The following is a 20,583-nucleotide window of genomic DNA, read 5'->3' as shown; positions in this document are numbered from 1 at the left end:
AACCTCTTCTAACTGATGAGTCTTACATCGTTGTACCTAATTCATGGCTAAAGGTTTAAAATGGGAATTATGAGGTCTCTGTGTTTGTGTGATTGTATGTACCTATATGTGTGCTGTATATATGTGGCATTGCCAAAATTAATTCATTAAAGAGCTCTATCCAATTGGCTTAAAGGAAATTAAATGCTTATATAAATACTCAGGAATATAAAAGAAACTGGCCAGAATGAAAATTGGGTTTATGTGATCTAAAAAATATTCCATACTGAATTAATACCTGGTCATTGAAGCTAGTTAAAGCTTATAGGTTTGATAAATATAGACATGTCTCAAGATTCATTAATGTTAAGCATAAAACTTCTATTGTAGTTAGGTTCAATAGAAATACATAAGAACTTGTCATATCTATTAAAATTTGTCAGCAAGAAAAACAACTCTGTATAATATATTTGTAAGTAACTTAAATACAAATGAGAAAGAGCTTTTCGGTAAACTCTTTAGGAATGAATATTTCAGGAATGTCTACTCAAATTGTTAGAGCAGGCAGATAGCTAAATATGATCAAAGAAAGGGGGACACAGACCAAATGGCAGGAATTAGGCAGAAAGGAGGGGCACAGGCCAAATGCAGGAAACCACACGTCATATGAGCAGCAGGGATCCTTGGGCAGAGAAAGAAAAGCTGAAATCTTTGTGCTGATAAGGGACCACAAATTTTGGCTTGGAGACCAACAAAGAAAGGTCAGAAAAGGCAGGAATTTCCAGTGCCCGAATGTAACCTTTTACTCATTATGCCCTCATTTCAATAAAATTAACCTTGCAGATCAGAAGTACCCACCATGCACCGACGCCATGACGCTTCCGATCCAGACTAAATAAGGCCAAAAATCCCTCCTCCCTTTGGGAAGGTGGAGTTGGGATGATAATCAGGGAGTACGACCCCAAACCCTTCCCTCCCCAATAAATATTCCGCCCATTCACTTTTACACCCTATGTAACTAACTTGCCAAAGAAACTCAGGGCAGCTGCTCACCTGAGCCTGCCCGCTCTCCCCTGAGGGTGTACTATCCATCCTTTAATAAATCCTCACTTTACCTTTTTAACCTCTAAGTCTTGTCTCTGAATTCTTTCCGGGACGGGACAAGAACCTGGAACACCAGTTGCACCTATCGGCGACAAAATGATCTCCCCATATATTTGGTAACTTGAAATTTTATAATGGTGCTAAATTAAGTTAAATGATGGAAGTTTATTAAATAGCCAGTTCATTTTCAGATAAAATAAGACATTGAAAGATTTATTGCTGAATATTGACTTCCTCTTACAGAGAAACCATAGATATTTAGCAATAAATATTAATAAATATGTGGTGCCACCCTGAAATATTCTCTACTGCTAAGGGAAATATCTCAGTATGCTAGGAAAGTAAGATGAATATTTTCATTAAAGAAGATATAAGAAATGGAATTATGTTTTGTTAATAAAAAAAAAGTGACTTTGTCCTAAAGCTAGTTGCGTCTGAATGGAAAAGAAAATATGGAACAAAATAATATGGATAGAGGAATTTGTGGAAGGTTTGTGAAAGAGGAAACCTGAGAAAATGGTTTTATACATGGTATGGATTGGCTAAGTTTAAAATGAATTTAGTCCAGAAAATTAATTCTAAAAGTAAGCGGGTACAAGTCTAGATTTAGTTCACTTTCTCTCTGTTGAGAGAACAAAGTTATCTTAAAATGTTAATTTGCTTTTAGTAACAGATTTTAAAGTTTCTTTTATCCCTTAAGTGATCTGTTCTGTATTTATCTTTGAAATATTTTATTGTTAATGAATAAGTAATATTTCAAAGTGACCTATATTTTTATTTGACCAAGTGTTTTGAAACTATAACAAGCTTCCCAAATATCAAATTTTAATCAGGCTTCTTTTGACCTCCAGCTAAATCTGGGATGCTTCAGAGGGCCCCTGAAACATCCGAAAGAGAGATTTTAAACTAGTAAGTTTCATGTGGTATGTTAAATAACATGGGAAGTATTGACCAATGAATAATAATTCTTCCTAGTTTATATTGTAAAAGAAAATATTAATATAGGTATTATAAAAATTATATGGAATCCCTAAAAATCTGGTATGTCTGAAATGTTACTAATCATAATTCTGCTTATTGTGACCAGGTCTGTTTACCAATTACAGTGTAAATAGCTGTTTAACCACGCTATTAAGTCTTCTGTCACTTATAGACAGTTATGGTTTTATTCTGATGCTTTTGCAAAATTGCTTTCTCTTCAAGGAGATTTACTGGTTTCTAATAAATTTCAAACTATAATACTGAACTAAACTGGGTAAGAAATTTTAAAATTCTGATGGAAACTCTGATTTCATAAAGCTGTTAACAACAACAAAAAGATTAGTTACATGGGGCTGAGTAAACTGATGAATATGTTTATAATTTTTGGTTTTGTCTAAAATATTACTGGCTTTTTAATCTGTGTTTTCCAGATATAAATAAACCCTTCTCCTTAATTAATTATGACACAGCAATTTGATAAATTATACCTATGTAAGCAGACTTGGAACAGTTATCTTTTCTCTCTATCTGGTCCCTCCAGAGACTTGAAACTTTTAAATTCCCAGTGGCTCTATCAGATAAATTAGGAAGATTACCTCCTAACAGGTGTAGGAACCTCAAGGCATTTTGAGGACCTTAAAGAGAAAATACTTCACTTAAATCTATAAGGCAAAATCTGTGACAAGCCCTTGACATGACTTTCCTGGCCTTAGGAGACCTTATTAAAATTCCAGCCACAGAATCCTTATTAAAAGTTCTGGCACAGCCAATTTAAAAGAGCCTATATGATTAAATAATCAGAGTTAATTTGTGGGCAAATTTTTCTTCATTTGGGTATATATGATAAAATTGAGGGTAACTTCAGAGAGAAAATGATTAGATTTTAGTGAATATTAAACTCTAGTTTTGTTAATTGAGGTCTATATTTACTAATACTCACTTCCTAGACCATTCCTTGCTGTTATGTTACATTGCTGCAGAGTTTAATTGAATTATTAAAAGAACACTCTAGGTTTGTTTGTGAGGCTCAGTAATTTATCCTTGGATGAAGATCCAATGCCTCATGACCTGCAAACAGGGGATTATACACACTGGAACAGACATGATTTAAAGAACTATCTTCAGCCTGAATGGAAGGACCCTTTATCAGGTACTCTTAACTAACACAGCAAAAGCTAAAGGAAATTGACTTTTGGATTAATTTCCAGTCCAAAAGAGCCCTTGCACTGCAATGGCCTATAGAGTAGTGCTAACCTTAAGTCAATGCTCAAATGGAGAAGCTAGCAGACCAGAAAGAGAAGAAGATGTCATCTGAGGTAGACAGCTGACCCAAGACACTGGACCAGGCCTATATACCAATTATTTTGATAATTGCTCTTACCTTTGATTATGAACTAATCCAATTGTTAGGTTTATGGTCAATTACCTATATCTAGTGCTTCTGTGTTATCTTGGTTGGTTTCCCTACTCCAAGGCTCTAACTAGATAGTCCTTAGAAAATTTAATCTAGGAAAAATAAAAGAAGAAATTATAGTTCTATGTAGGCCACTATTGACATTACAAAGTTGGAGCCCTCTCCTGGCTACTTAATAATACCTGATCTGAGCCTGGCCATACATATGAATTGTCTTATAATATCACTGAAGCTCAATCAAGGCAACAAACAAAATTTCAGCCAAAGAATATAACTTTCCTCAATTATGGAAAAGACTTGTATGGTTAATATCAGGATATGGACATGTAAGCTTAAAGGTTCTCTTATGTTTGGAAAAAATTTTAAAAATTGAACTATAGTATGGATAAGCAACCTAATAACACTAGGAAATTTGTCTAGGAGTCTTATGAACAATGCCTGTATAACATCTTCCCTAAAGATATGTATTGGTACAGAACAGATTAAGTCAGTTGACCTGGAGATACACTGAGCTGCACCTAATGAAAGTTCTTGTTTTAAATTCTTACTTATGACCTTACTAATGTTGCTAACTATATTATTTGTATTTTGCCTATTTTACAATATTGTTGTTTCTTGCATTACCAAATGTGTCAAAAGTGTGACTGAGCCTCTGATAAAACAATAAGGCAGCTTGAAACAGTAGACCAGATATATGTTTCTGCATGAGACCAATGATTGTAATGGTGTGACCCTAGATATAGGAAAAAGCAACAAGAGGGAATATTCTCCTGGACCATAACAGACTAGTAAGACAGGTGGTCCGGATAATTTTTGCTACTGTTAATAAGGCCTAGTCATGTAATAGCACATTGAGTGGCCTATCAACATAATCCTTGCATGGCATAGGAATAAGCAGTCCAAGCTCCGTGGGATGAAATGGTTGTGCCAAGCCATGGTCAAATGTATGATCATGCGGGCACTTGCCATCAGCCTCTACAAGGATTGGGTCACTTTGGCACTTGCCTTCTAACTCTGCTTGGATTAAATCATGAGCCACTGCAGCTGCTGACCTCCAACACACCCTTAAATTAGTTCAGGGTTAAGGTCAGGAATGAGGGACTCTGTGCTCTGGGAAAACTGGCTGAACAGACCTTCAAATAGCTAGATTTTTTTCAGGAAAAGATCTTATGAGCCCAAATTCTTGCATCTCATCATATCCAGAAAAGCACTAAAATCATTAATGGTGACATCTGCTTTGTCCACTAAGAAGAGAAATGCATTTGAAAATCAAAATGAAATAACTATAGTTCAGACATTCAACATAAAACTAGGTAAACATTGTAGATGTGATTTCAGGCAAGTTTCTGTATTGCTGAGAACTTGAGTTTTCTGAGCGATGTCAAAATTGGGATGCCACCGCCATTCTCAAAGCAGTGTCTGCTGGCAACTTGTAGCTACAACCTAATGGGCTTAACTTCTCCTCTTGTAATTATTGAGTTCCTAGATCCATACTGCCTGTTATGCTTTCACACCAGATGAGTCCAGGAGCATCACAACTGCCCTAGAGGACGTGAAGCAACAAATACATAATGTAGGGGATTCAGATGCATATGTGGGAGAAGTTACATCTCAAGTTAACACCTGATTTTCTGGCCTCTTTTCATGGACTTCAAGGTCTCAAATGCATTCTTTCGGGAATTTTACAGTTTCTGTTTTCACTTCTGTTAATGAAAGTTTATATATACACAAATATATAGTACATATATATTTAGACTAACAGTTTTCTGATGTCTAATGTGCAGGAAACAAACAGCTAAGGCTCTTTCTGAATCCCCAGCCATATGGCAAGATCAGGCTGGCTTGTTCCATTTCAAGGACCCCCCCAAAAAACACCCCCATTCAGCAGGAAGCAGCCAGATGAACACGACGTCCATCTCCCTATTTCCATAGGAATGGAATGAGAAACCTACAGTGGGGATTTTGAAGTACAATTAATAAAATGGCCACACTTAGGCTAACAGATTGCTTCTTCTCATACACACCCTTAAAACGGTAAACTGACCTGATTAACTGGTTGCTACTCACGGTTCCAGGCCTATTGTTAAAACTGAAGCTATTGATTTTACACTTTCTACTTTATTTCGGTAATCAAAAGCTATAATAACACTTGGTCTCCAGGGAGAAGGTCACAGGACTTAACCTTATAAAATAGCCTGAGTTACCAAGAAGATCACAACTTGGGTGATTCTAATGAAGAGATGGATAGAGTGACAAACACTGGCGGAAAATGAGCTTTTGTATATTTGCCATCATTATCTTTACATTTTGATATAGTCACTGAGGTCATTGTAGTGTTTTAACATGAAAAATGAGGTAAATAAATTAGAAGAAATCAATCATTTGATTTAAATGTAAATTAAATCACATTGTGAAATTGTTGCAAATTCCTTCTCTGTTGCAATGTGTAAATTGTTTATATTTTATAGAGTAGCAAATTTCTTAAAATTTCAAAAGAACAAATACTTTTTGAACACCTACATACACACTAGATATAAGATATGTATGACTTAAACATAATAGGACATCTATCTGTGTCAACATTCATATATATAACTGCATAAATCAAAGTGGAGTTTTCTCACCCTGTTCCTCAGGCTTATACCCTGCAGGTAACCAGAATTGATGTATGGTACAAATCCTTTTGTTTTTTTTTTTTTTTTAAACAGAACTAAAATTGTAATCCAGGTTAATGTGCTCCAAATTCTGTTATATCAGGTTATAAAACAGATTTTGAAGGTCACATTGATCTTAAAGTTTACAGATTGCCTCTGTTCTCCACATGTTACCAAAGTACTTCCTTCGATTTCAATAAAGACAGATTGCAGGAATGTGTCAGTTCTGCGTGAGTCTTTGCTGTAGCGGGTGTAACCAGCAGCACACAGATACTCCTGGTGTCATGGCCCATGTCTCCAGAATAACATGATATCAAGCCCAGATGCCCTCCCTGTTCAGATCAGCCTCTGTGCCAGTCCCCCATGAAGAGGAACTGTCTCCTGAGGCAGCTCAGACAGCTCTGATTGCTAGAAAGTTCCATGTGGTGCCCTTTAAATTTAACTTGTCCAGAGTAAAACTCACTAATTTGAGCCTTCAGAAAGGGACAGCTCACTTGATCTTTGTTAACAAAGGACTTACACCAGCAAATTGTCAGGACTCTCAGCCAATAAAGGCCATTCAGGCTAATGTTACTAGCTTCCTCCACAGAGGGCTCAGTACACGGAAGTTTCTTTAACCATGTGCTTCTAGATGCAGAGATGGGCTCTTAGGTGTAAGGGTTGTAATTCTGTGACACTGTGTTGTGAAAGGTGCACCTCTTATGGACTTCAACAACAGCATGAGTTAATTGTATAAAACTCATAAATGAGTGAATGACTAAGATCACATTCCTAGAACTCCTGAAAATTGCTGGGAAGTCCCGAATGCCTGAAGCTCTGGGACAGTCATCTGCCCCCACCCATTGCCTCAGGCACTGTGCTTTGGGTGGGTGGCCTTCCCTGCTGTGTTCTAGAAATAATGCAAAATGTTGTTTAAATATTCTGGAATTTAGCTTTTATCCAGATAAGATGGCCTGGATATACAAGGAGTTACAGTTTAACTTATAGGAGATGTTCAAAGCACAGGAATGTGGATATGCAGACCTAAAGGAAGCCAGTGGTCTGGGCACAGGCCCCCTGTGCTGTGTTTGGGAGAATCAAGGGATCCATATTATTTGTTGAAGTGTTCTGAGTTGGTTTCCCACGTTTTGTTTGTAGTGACATTGAGGGGGCTGTGTTTGGATCCTGGCTTTATTTTGTAACCTCAACTTCATGGTTTTTGACTCAACAATGTTTGTGCTTGCAGTGGGTTTATTTTGACAGTACCTCTGGTCCCTGGGGTACAGGCTCATCCTGTGTTAGCAGTACCTGCCCCAGCCATTGCCATATGGACATGCAGGGTTTCCATTCCTGAAGCCTCCCCAGCCCAGAAGGCCGAGTTTATTTGACCTGCTTTGAAAAGGTGTGCATATATACATTTTTAAGATTCTTCAATATCCCCATGAAGAAGGAGGACTTTAATTTCTACTGGGTAGAGTTTTTATTTTCTTTCACTGCGGCCCTGTGCGCCTGTGAAACGTGCACTGTTTCATGCCACGCCCCTTCATGCAACCCCCACGCCCCACCGTACCTCTGGTAGAGTGTTCTTTAGTAGGTGTTCTGTGGTTTTACATCAGTTTTTAATATTGGTGCATGGTGGATCCAGAGGTCCTGGTGATTGCCTGTATGTTTATCTCATGAGCCTCATTGTTGCTGAAAGATCAGCTCCCATCCCTCATGAGCCAAATGACACAGAGACAGGTTCTTGGAGCTTACAAGAAAGGAGGCAGCTTTATTACTCATCCAGGCAAAGGAAACTCACAGCAGGCTAATCCCTTCAAAACTGTATGCCCACCTTGGCGATGGGGCAGGGTAATTATATAGCCATAGCTTAAACAACAAAGCATTCATAACAACCGACAGAATCATGTTCTCATCAGAAGACTCAGAATGGCGTCATGATGACTCCAGGCCACCAATTCTATAGAGGATAGTGTTTAGATCACTTTATCTCTTTAGCATGCAAGGTGTGGCCTTCTTGGTAATTCAGGCTATTTTGTAAGATTACAGTCCTTTGACTTTCTCCCTGGAGAAGGACTCAGTGACCAAGCATGATTATGACTTTCTATTACTGGAATAAAATAGAAACAGTAAGATCAATGGCTGTAGTTTTAACACTGGGCCTGGAACTGTGGGTAGCAACTGGTCGGTCATGTTCATTAACCATTCTAAGGGCAAGCATCAGAATAAGCAGTCTGTTAACCTAAGTGCGACCATTTTATTATTCCTCCTTCATCATGATTCATTGAGAATGGAAGGTAGGGACTTCCGGGCTTCTTGACACAGTCTTGTTTTCAAGGTGACATCTAAAATTAGGCTTATCCCACCCATCTCCTTGGCCCCTCCCAGGCCCTAACCCTAACCCTGCAACCACTGAGTCTGTCCTTGGGGCTCTTGCAGAGCTCTCCCAAAGACAAATTCAGAGTCTCTACATTTTCAAGTTTTGCTGCTAATTACTTCTGGAAAAAAACAGAAAGTACATTTCATTTTTTTGTTGTTCTTGTTTTCCAGAGTAGTAAATTTACAAAGCATAAGAAAATGTTTACAGAAGCCTAAAGTTCAGGATTCTTTTTATAAAATGTATTTTAAAATTCCTAAGGTAATACATATTTTGTGTGAAAACATAAGCAATACTGAAATATATGGAGTAAAAAGTTTCTCTGAAGACCTTAATCTGCTGGCTGGAGTGTTTGCACATTAAATTTTGATAGATACTAACAATGGATGCTTTCCAAGGTGTACCCTTTACACACCACCACCACCAGCAGCTTTTGAAGTCTTCCCAGCAGTGTTCCCAACACTGGGAACATCTTTGCAAATGTTTACCAGTTTGATAGGTGCGAAAATAGCATTTCACTTCATTTGCATTTCTCTGAGTATAATAGAGTTGAGTATATTTTACTGTTTTTTTGTTTGGCTTTACTCTGAGACAGGACACAAAAGTCATCTTATACTGGGAAGGTGTGAGGTGCTGTTACAGAATCCAACCTCGTTCTGCTCACCACACGACAGACCAATAAATCAGTAGATGAGGTGTTGGAGCAAGGAATAGCTACTTTATTTGGGAAGCCGGCAGACTGAGAAGATGACAGACTAATGTCCTGGAGAACTTCTTCCCCAATCAGAATTCAGGCTCCTTTTATACTTGAAAGAGGAAGGGGTGTGATTGGTTGTTACAAACTTCTTGGTGTAGGAATTATTTGTTCTTGGAATCCTTTGTTCTTGCAGCTCTCCACATGATTCATGCATTGTGCCCCTGTAAATCCTGCAACAAAACAAACATGATTTTCTATTCTGCAACTTATCTTTATATGAGTTCAAAAGTGTTAATATCCTTAAAGGTCAGAGTCTTGGGAATAGGCTGTCTTGTATATTTCAGGCTAAAGGCAACATTCTTTTACAAAAGGTTCTGAGCTAGCAAGACTAAGCCTAGAAAACAGGGCACAGGGTTAAAGCCAAAGGAACAGATCTAGCATGGAGTCAGTTTTGTTCTTTTCTATTACAGTGCCTTTGGTGAGAGATAAGAGGATGTTTCTGGGCAGGTCCTCCTCTGCCCCTGGCAGGGATTCAGCAAGAACCCTGCCAGATTCACCATGACTGTGGATGGAACTGCTCTCCAGCAGAGAAAGTAACAATTATTCATGATTAAAATTACTTGTCAAAATATCTTCAATTGCCTGTTAACTATACTGTGTAGGGTGCGGGGAACTTCTCACTTGCCCATCAATGATCAGACTCCCCAGATACAAGCGACCAGCGTTGCAGAGCGTTCCAAGATGGCCTCGCCAAAACCGCTTCGCACTTTGCTCTTGAGCCTTGGGCTCCGAAAAAGTACACTTTCAAAGCTCTGGTTCCTCTTCCCTTTTCTGCCGCACGAATGAACACAGCTCTGAACCCACCTGGGCTGAGCCCAGCTCGTGAAGACAACCACCTGCTGTCCATTCCCAGGCTTGGCTGCATCCTCCCCCTAGCATGTTCATGTGCCCAGCGCCTCTGCCTTAGGGATCTGGATCACCATCTGCGCCATCACCCACCCAAGGACTGCTGGTGGGTGGTGCACAGCCCAGGACCACCCTGGCATGCAGCCTAGGACCTCCCTGAGCCTCTGGCTTAGAGAAGGCACAGGGCATGGGGGCAGGGTGCCTGGGTGGGAATTGGAACCACCTCCATTCTCACCCACTAAACCCCAAAGCCTCAGACACAGGGCTGTTTGCCCACACACTATGCCAGAGCTCTGACTGCTGTCTGTCGCCATGATGACTGGAGCCTGGAATGCCCCACCCCATTGGGTGAAGAATGAGGGGGTCATCTCGGGTTAGGGGTGCACTCAGAGTGAGGGGAATCATACAGTGTGGGGACAGGCTGAGTGGTGAGGGGCCGCTCAGAGTGGAAATGACCCAGCTGAGGGTTGAGGCTTCAATTTTGGGGTGAAGGAGCCATCTTGGAATGGGGGACCCGGGATGAGGTATGAAGGGTCAGTTTGGGGTTCAGGATCCATAGATTAGGATCTGGTGGGGCAGAAAGTGGGGGTGGGGATCTCAGTGTGAGGAGAAGCTTCACCTTGGGGGTCTGGTTGGTGACCTAGCTTGGCTGGGAGTAGTTGTCAATGATGAGGGGCGGTGAGCAGGAGAAGTGGGGCTGGGGGTGTGGCCTGGCCCTGGGCCGGTGGTTGTTCTGGATGGATGCCGGGACCCTGTCAGTGGTGGGAGAGGCAGCATTGGGAATGGGGCCCTGCCTGGCCTCACACACCACATCCTGTACTGCAGGAGCTGCAGCCCGAGCGTCCAAGCTGCGGGCGGGTGGAGGAGGGGTGCGCAGAGACACGCGGACGCCAGAGCCCGCCCAGAGCGCCTGGGGGCTGGGCTGGAACCGGGTGCTCCAGGGCCAGGCCCCAGAGGAGGGGGATGGCCTGGGGTCTGGGCCGCTGCCTGCTGTCGCCTCCGCTGCTGCCGCTGCCTGGCAGGTAAGGGGGCGCTGGTGGGGGCGCGCAGGTCGGGGTGCGGTGGTGAGGCCGGGGCCGCCACCCTGGTGCGTGGTGCGTAGTAACCCCCCACATTATTAGTCACTGAACCCCGCATCTTCACCGCCGCTCGTACGCGGGTTTGGGAAAGCGGGTGCAGCCCCGGGAGGTGGGAGGGCGCTGGCCGGGCCCGGAGCACCTCCGACTGGGCCTCAGGCCAGAGCCGCCCTGTGCAGGTGGCCCTGCCTGGCGTGTGGTGGCGCCCCAGACCCTCCAGAACGCAGGCGACCTGGGGAGGAATAATGGGCGAGGCCCAGGTCTTTGGGAGCTTGTCAGCCTGCCCTGAGACGTAAAGCCTTTGACAAGTCTAGTTTTAGTCTTTTGAGGAATCTCCATACTGTTTTCCACAATGGCTGAAGCAAACTGCGTTCCCACCAGCGGTGTACGAGGGTTCCTTTTCTCCACAGACTCTCCAGCATTTATCATTTCTGGACTTTTGAATGATGGCCATTCTGACTGGTGTGAGATGATACCTCATTGTAGTTTTGATTAGCATTTCTCTGATAATTAGCGATATTGAGCATTTTTTAAATGTGTTTATTGTCCATTTGTATGTCTTCATTAAAGAATTGCTTGTTTAGTTCTTCTGCCATTTTTGGATTGGCTAGTTTTTGTTTGTTTTTGTTTTGTTTTTTTAAATTCAGTTGTGTGAGATGTTTATATATTCTGCAAATTAAGCTCTTTTCAGTCTCATCTTTTGCGAACATTTTCTCCCATTCCACAAATTGTCTTTGATTTGCTTATAGTTTCCTTTGCTGTGCAAAATCTTATAAATTTAATTAGGTCCCATTTGTTTATTTTTGCTTTTATTTCTATTCCTTTAGTAGACTGCCCTAGGAGAACATTGCTGAGGTATATGTTAGATAATGTATTGACTACATTTTCTTCTAAGTGGTCTATAGTGTCTTATCATGTGTTTAACTATTTAAGCCATTTGAATTTATTTTTATGTAAAGTGTGAGGGAGCATTCTAACTTCATTGATTTACATACAGCTGTCCAATTTTCCCTACACCATTTGCTGAAGAGACCATCTTTATTCCATAGTATGTTCTTACCTACTTTTTAAAGATTAATTGACCAAAAGCTTGTGGGCTTATTTCTGGGCTCGATATACTGTTCCATTGATCCATATGTCTGTTTTTGTACCAGTACCCTGCTGTTTTGATTACTGTAGCTCTGTAGTACTGTCTGAAGTCTGGGAAGGTTATTCCTCCAGGTTTGTTCTTTTTCTTCAGCAATTCTTTGGTAATTCTGGGTCTTTTGCAATTCCCTATAGATTTTAGGATTATTTGTTCTAATTTTGTGAAAAATGTCCTGGGCAATTTCACAGGGATCACGTTAAATCTGTAGATTGCTTTCGGTAGTATGATCATTTTAACAATATTAATTCTTCCAATCCAAGAGTATGGGCTATCTTTCCATTTTAAGTCATCTTTAATCAACGTTTTGTTGTTCTCCATGTATAAGTGTTTCACCTGCTTGGTGAGATTTATTCCTAAGTATTTTGTTGTTTTGGATATTATTTTAAAAGAGACTGTTTCTTTACTTTCTTTTCCTACTGTTTTATTGCTAATGTAAATAAATGCAGCCGATTTGTGTATCTTAATCTGTATCCTGCTACCTTGCCAAATGTTTTTAATTTTGGTTCATTTCTGTCTTTTTCTTCTTCTTTCAGAATATTCCCTTATGGTTAGATGATTTCCGTTATTGTTATATTTGTGTTTCTCTCACCTGTTTTTGCATATCTAATGTATGTTTTTAATTTATGGTTTTCATAAGTTTCATATACGTTGCTCTGTTACAATATCTGATTGTTTTCAAGTGATTGTCATTTAAGGTCACTTAATGTTTTAGTCCCTCTCCCCCTTTTTTGTTTTGTTTTTGATTTTTTTTTTACATCTTCCTATACCTCTTATGTGTTTATTGTAATTATAGTTGTTTTTATAATTTTTGTTTTTTAATCTTTGTAGTAGCTTATTTAAGTTGTTGATTCACAGCCATTGTTCCATTTTTGCCTTTAAACTGGGATTTCCTACTTCCCAGAAGTTCTTTTTTTCCTTTTTAATTTTCTTGGGAGGTGGGTAGTTTTATTTACTTATTTTAATGGGATTGAACCCATTACCTCATGTATTCTAAGCACACTGTCTACAGCTGAGCTCTACGTTCCCCCCAACAAGTTCTTATTTTTGTTACAGATTTTTCCTTTTCACATAAAGAGACCTTTTATTACTCCTTGTAAGGTTAATTTAGCATTGACGAATTCTCAGTTTTTGCTCATTTGAGAAGCTCTTTAACTCTCTTTCAATTGTGATTAATAACTTTTCTGACTAGAGTAGCCTAGGTTGTAGATTTTTCTCTTTGAGTACTTACTAATTTTGCTAAATGTTTACATTAGCATGTAATCATGGCTTTCCCTTCTGGCCTGCAATGACTGCTGAAAAACAGCTGATAGTTTATGAGGAATTTCCTTTAATGTGATGCTTTCCTTTTCTCTTCGTACCTTTAGAATTCTGTTATTCATTCATTCATTCTAAAAAAACCAAAACTTTTTTCATTCTTTGCAAAATCTATAACACTTTATCTGTTAGGAAAAAGAACAAAGAAGTGATTCTTTTTTGCTGATTTTTAGAATTCTGCCATTATCTTTAAATTTTGCTTTTTGAATAATGATTTGTCTTGATGTGGGTCTGTTTGAGCTGATCCCATTTGTGACTCTGAGTTTCCTGTGCCTGGATCTGTTTCCTTTTTCAGATTAGGGAAGCTTTCAGCTATAATTTTATCAAATGTTTTCTCACCCTTTTTATTCTCCTTCAGGGACCCCTATAATATGAATGTTAATATGTTTGATGCTGTCTCAGAAGTCCCTTAAACTCATTTAATGTATTTTTTCTTCTTGCTCTTCTGATTGGGTGCTTTTCATTATTCTGTCATCCAGATTGCTAATGTGTCATCTGTATTGTCTAATTTTCCATGTTACCTACACTTCTGCTCTGACTGGTTCTTTTTGTATATTTTCTAGTTCTTTTTAAAAATTCTCCCTGTGTTCATCTGTTCTTTTTCCCAGTGCAGTTATCACTCTTATTAGTGTTGCTTTGACCTCTTTGTCAAATAAAATATTTATCTCTTTTCATTAAGGTTATTTTCTTATTATTTCACTTAAAACATATTCCTGTCCTCTCACTTTAACTTTATATATCTCTGTGAAGTTAGGTGAAACAGTTACCTGTCCCAGAATTAAACGTGTGTCCTTGTGTGAGAGCACTCCTATCCAGTCTTCTGTGCCCAGCAGATCTGTGGGAAGAATTGCATCTTAACTGATCGTGGGCTGCCATCTTCCCCCAGGATGTGCTGGCAGCCAGAGTAATGGGGGCGGTAGAGCTGGAGTTAGAGGGATTGGAGCCAGTTCCAGGTTCAAGCAGGGGCTTCTCCTCTGCTCCATGACTGTTAACAGCCCTATCAGGGGTGGCACAGGGTCCTGTTGGGCTGGAGCAGGATCTCTGTGGGAGTTGGGTTCTCCTGGGTGTGAGGGCAGTCTCTGCTTTGGTTTGGAATGTGGCTGAGGCCTGAGGGCTTGCAGTGGCCATTCTGTACTGGTTTTACCTTTTCCCCAGTGTGCACACCTTGGCTAGATGGTGGGTCAGGGCCAGAGAGATTGGGGCCACACCACTGAGCTGGCCTCCACCCCTCTCAGTTGTGCATGAGAAAGTGAGTTCTCATGGTGGCAGCCTCTGCCCTGGTGCTTGTATTGCTCCTGCCAGAGTGTGTGAAGGGACACTAGCTAGCAGTGACTGCATACAGTCTTTTCAGAGGTAGGGCCACATCCAGGCCAGCACCATTTTCTCACACTGTGTGCACTCTTGTTGGCAATGGAAGCTACCACCTGAGTGGGGAGCAGCACCAGAACATGGAAGGCTGGAGCAGATGCCTGTATAGTCTAGGGGCCCCACTTGAGGCATCCATGGAAGCTGCCAGAGTCCCAGGCAGTGTTCAGCCTGCTGTTTCCCTGCTGTGATGGGGAACCAGCAAGCCTCTGCACAGACTCTTCAAGAACAGAGACTCAGTTTCTTACAGTGCTACAGTAAAACCACTGGTATTCAATCCTGCCAAGTGGGCACATCATCCCAGTGCTGAACCCCATGCCTAGGGCGCCTGATCCATGGTTCAGACCATAGCATAGGCGTGGGGGACTGTTAGGGCTCGAGCACCGCTACAGCCTCGTGCTGTCTGGGTGAGAGTGCCTGCAGTTCCGAGCTCTGCGTGGCTGGTGGAGGACCATGCGGTGAACGATATTAAGTCTGTTGGCACAGACAGATTGAGCCCTTTAAACTTATTCCTTATAGAGATAATATAAAGACAGGATATGCCATTGAATTTTCTAAGGAATTTAATATTATAATATTATAATACCCCAGCTGCCTGGTGTGAGTAATATAACCGTGGAAACTCGGGATCCCGGAACAAAAACTTGAATTATGCTTTTGGTAATCAAAGGTGTAGGTCCTAAACGGGTGCATTTACCATAAATGCTCTTATACATGTCAGTCATAGGGAAATTCTACATTAAGAAATGGATGCTAATGATCATCAGGCATATTTATAAACGTTCAATATCACTAATTATCAGAGAAATGCAAATCTAAATTACAATAAGTTATCACCTCACACCAGTCAGAATGGCCATCATTCAAAAGTCCACAAATGACAAATGCAGGAAGGCTGTGGAGAAAAGGGAACCCTCCTACACTGCTGGTGGCAATGCAGTTTGGTGCAGCCACTGTGGAAAACAGTATGGAGATTCCTCAGAAGACTAGGAATAGACTTACCATATGACCCAGGAATCCCTCTCCTGGTCATATATCCAGAAGGAGCCCTACTTCAAAATGACACCTGCAACCCAATGTTCATAGCAGCATTATTTACAATAGCCAAGACATGGAAACAACCTAAATGTCCATCAAGAGATGACTGGATAAAGAAGAGGTGGTATATTTATACAATGGAATACTATTCAGTCATAAAAACTGACAACTTAACACGATTTACAGCAACATGGATGTTCCTGGAGAATGTCATTCTAAGTGAAGTAAGCCAGAAAGAGAAAGAAAAATACCATATGAGATTGCTCATATATGCAATCTAAAAAATAAATAAATAAATACAAAACAAAACAAACAAACAACAAAAAAAAACCTCATAGACAGAATGCAAACTTGTGGTTGTCGGGGGGTGGGGGGTGGGAAGGGACAGACTGGGATTTCAACACGTAGAATAGATAAACAAGATTGTACTTTGTAACACAGGGAAATATATACAGAATCTTGTGGTGGCTCACAGCAAAAGAGAATGGGAAAATGAATGTATGTATGCTCATGTATAACTGAAAAAATGTGCTCTACACTGGAATTTGAGACAAAATTGCAAAATGACTATAACTCAATAAAAAAAAAGTTTAAAAAGTTGATACTGTTTGAGTTAAGTATTGAATTATTAGAGAATGTAATGAACCTGTAAGATTCAGGATCAAAATTAGTGAAATGACAAGAGCAAGTGATCCAAGTAGTATATGCAATAAGAAATAAAGTCCTGAATTGAATCATTTTGTCTGATTTTCTCAGTGGGTAGTAAGTGATTAGGGTTTTGACTACTGTTGTTTTGAGTAAACTATAGAATATAATCAATTGTGAAGTAGTGAAAAGTTAAGGATATTTGTAATAAGATTAGCACTGTGATAATATAGTGGGGGGGTTAATGATCCTTTGGATAGATGAAATTGGCTGGCCCTGTGTATTGGTAGACGAAGACAAGTTGTTGATGCAAGTGGAGGAACTAATAGATAGGAAGGTTAGTGAAAAGTGAAGGCTATTATCATTCAGTTGATTGAGGAAGAATGAGCTGATAAGTCTGGTTAATAGGCCATAAGATGTAGTATTAATTCAGAGGGTAAATTTTTGATAATCACGTTAATGGTATTAATATAATGTTTGGAATAATGAGTTTTAGCATTGAAAAAGGTTAAGATTTTGTACATAATCAGTACCATAAGCATTGGATATCATGGCTATTAATGATAATCCTAGTGCAGCATCACAGGCAATGAGTACTAAGAATAGGTATTGTGGTAGCTAATGAAAAATGGGTGTTTATAATGATGGCAGTTGCTATAATGAGTAATGCTGCTATTATGCCATCTAAGCACAGTAATGAGGGTATTACATGTGATTTATATATTATTATCCATATAGGATACTGTAAATGCTAAAATGGTCATAATATTGACTAATACCATTTGATAATTATGAAGTTAATTATAATTTTATGAGTCAAAATAATGTTTTTGTTTAAACTAGTTATCACATACATTCATTCTAATCCTTTTTAATCCATTCATAGGAAAACCTTATGGCTACTAGTAATAAGATTAGAATTTGTGCCATGAAACATTTAGTTTTTGTTATTCTTTTGAGATGCTCAGGGTAGGAGTAAGAGGAGGGCAATTTCTAGGTCAAATAATAGAAAAGTAGTGACTACTAAGAATAAATAAATGGAGAAGGGTGGTTTGCTGGCCCTATAGAATCAAATCCACATTGTTATTAACATGATTTTTCTGTATACACATTCAGCAGAGGAAGTCAGACTGTGATAAATACTACTTGTAAGTCTAGTCGTGTATTGGTAAATGATGTCACTATGAGCTTTATTATTCTTTCTCCAGTTACATGAAAAGCAATAGACTGGAAGTCAGTTGTACAATTTAATACTAAAAGAAAAAAATGATCATCAATAGATAGTCACCTACAGGAAAAATCATTTTATCTACAAAAATGCAATATCAGGAAGCTGATTGAAATCCAAACTGATTAGAAGTGAAATTTTAATTGGTGTAGAAATCACAGAGTGAGAAAAGTAGAACCAATAAATTTGTGTAGTCAGTGAAAGCTTTTAGATATGAAAGCTACTGAGCCAAAAACTCCACCTGAATCTGTAAATTTTATATTCTTCTGAGGCTTGCAATAATATAAAATAAATTCCTAGAGGAACTGTAATGAATCAGACTTGCAGTATTGTTAATGATTTCTTCCTATTAGATGATGGTGAGTACAAGGGATGGAAACTTCAGAGGCTCAGAACTGAAATATTAAGAAGTTATTATGGGAACTGTGTGTGTGGTCAGTTTGTTGTTAGGTGGTGTGTGCGCATATTTTTATCATTTTTCTGATCAGAAGGTAGGATCTATGTGTATTTGCCTCTATGTGTGTGTGTTGAGAGTTTGGTGGTGGGGAGAAGCATTGTAAACTTACCGACCCTGTACTGAGAGCTGTAGGACCTCCTTCCCTGATAAAAATGACCCTGCTCTTGTCACCACATTCCCACCCGTGACAATAATTCATTGTAATGAGTGTATGTAATGTCCTGTTTGTCATGGACCAAAGCAATGCATCCATTTATAATTCATAAAGTAATTTATATTTTGAATAAAAAATACTTACATATATGATGGATTTTGTTTTTACTCTTATTTACCTTGGTGCCTAACAATGATATAAGAAGATCCATTTCCTGAGACCAAGCTGAATTTTAGGAGTCAGGACCACACATGGACACATCCTCACCCTGTTTGTCCTGACTGGTGTATGACTTAATGTAATTGCAAGAGGAGTTTCCCAAGACAAAGGCAATGGTCTTCCTCAGAACCTCAGGGAGCATGTGACAGAATGGGCTCCAGGTGGAATCTCTTTCCAAGTTAGACTTTGGTTCAAGGTAAAGTTAAAGCACTCACCACCCCTGAGACCCTATGGTGATTCACATCCCTTGTCTTCTCATCCACAAAATGGGTTATTGAGAGTGTTGTGTAATCGCAACACTGCACTTTGAATTTGGTCACTTGGTACATTATATTGCCCAGTGTGATACTTCAATACATTTGACCTGATGTTAATTGGTAATTTATAGGGGGTCCGGACTCCTGAGGGTTGGAAGGAATTTTTGTTGACAGTGGGAGGAGATCCAGTATCCCTGAAGCCTGCTCACTCTGGATGGGACTCAGTTCCCCCAGGCTGGGGATCCTGGGACCAGCACAGCGCCTGAAGCCCAGCTGTGGATCCAGGAAGGCCCAGCAGTGTGGTTGGAAGTGCAGCACCACGGGGTCTGTGAGGAGTCAGGGTCAACTCCCCACAGGGCAGTCTCTGGAGTTTCCTCCCAAAGGGCAGCCAATCCTGAAAGTCAACCCCAACAGGGACAGACATAGAGGCTGGAACCAGCAATCCCAAGGGAAATGGGAGGTACTAATCTTTCCAAGTATGATGACCCCTGGGGAGCTCAGCTCCAGGGAGGTCAGAGCCTTAGAGCAGGAGGCACTGTGAGGCCTGGATTCCTGCCTTTTCTGGCCCCTCCACTCTGGGTCCCTTCCCAGAGTCGCACCACCCTGGCCCATTGTCCCCCACCACGGACCCCGGGCTGGCTCTCTCTTTCCTTCTAGCCTCCTCTTGTCTCTGGTTCTCCCTACTCAGTTCCCCTGTCACCTCCTGTCACTTTCTAGGACTTGACCCCCACCTCTCTCAATCACTCACACACTACCTCTGTCCCTGCCGGTCTGTCTGTCTCTCCCCTCAGGCCCTGTCCAGGGCCACAGGGCCCCACCTCTCCCAGCCCTCCCACCCTCACTGCCAAGTTTTGGCCAAGGCCATGCTCACAGTGGCTGGAGTCCGGTTACAGAGGCTGCTCACGGTGGTGTTTACTGCTGCACAGCTGTTCGCGCCTCTTCCTGGGCAGCACAGTCACACCTCGACCTGTTGGGGGCCCAGCCTGGACCCCAGAGCTGCTGCAGGGCTGGCCACCTCCCCCCCCAGAAGGAGGCACAGCCCTGAGGGCTCGAGGGGCTACTGGGGTTTGGATTGAGGGACCTCTAAGAAGCCAGATATTTCCAGCCAACTCCTCTTTGGCAGCAGGGAGTCCCAAACCACTGACCCCTGCCCTGCCCATTTCTCCCTAAGAACACTATGGGGAGATTGTGGGAGCGCCTGAGACTTAGGAGGGAACTGCTGCTCTCAGTCCCCCTCAGAGTTTGCCTGGAATTGGGGCTTCTGGGGCAGCTGATAGGGCAGGGTGAGGACACAAAGCCTGGATTAGTGCAGGGCCCTCTCACTGGACTCCCACGGCCACTCCTGGCACCTCATCCATTCCTAACCATCAGCAGTTGGTCACTTCACAGGGACAGATATGAGGGTCTCTCTGACCCTTGTGATGGGCAGGCCCCATGTGCTCAGTATTTATTGATTGAATGAACACAACCACCCCCATATCTATATGCCAAATCTTCCCACCGCCCCAGAAGGACTTCCCAGGCCCCCTCGCAGTCAATACTACACAAAGCATAACTTTGCTTCTGCCCCACCCGGGTAGTTTCTGCCTCTT

The 20,583-nt window shown here is 41.0% G+C and overlaps 1 long non-coding RNA gene across 1 annotated transcript; it reads left to right on the top strand.

Moving 5' to 3' along the window:
* Positions 1 to 1,743: 1,743 nt before the first annotated feature.
* On the top strand, positions 1,744 to 9,816 carry LOC135323014 (uncharacterized). The gene is made up of 2 exons (XR_010384077.1): positions 1,744 to 1,992; positions 9,656 to 9,816. It is a non-coding gene; the product is annotated as an uncharacterized LOC135323014 (long non-coding RNA).
* The last annotated feature ends 10,767 nt before the right edge of the window (positions 9,817 to 20,583 follow it).

The sequence above is a fragment of the Camelus dromedarius genome, chromosome 15 (assembly GCF_036321535.1).
Source record: "Camelus dromedarius isolate mCamDro1 chromosome 15, mCamDro1.pat, whole genome shotgun sequence".
Lineage (NCBI taxonomy): Eukaryota > Metazoa > Chordata > Mammalia > Artiodactyla > Camelidae > Camelus > Camelus dromedarius.
This window is presented reverse-complemented; position numbering and strand designations above follow the sequence as displayed.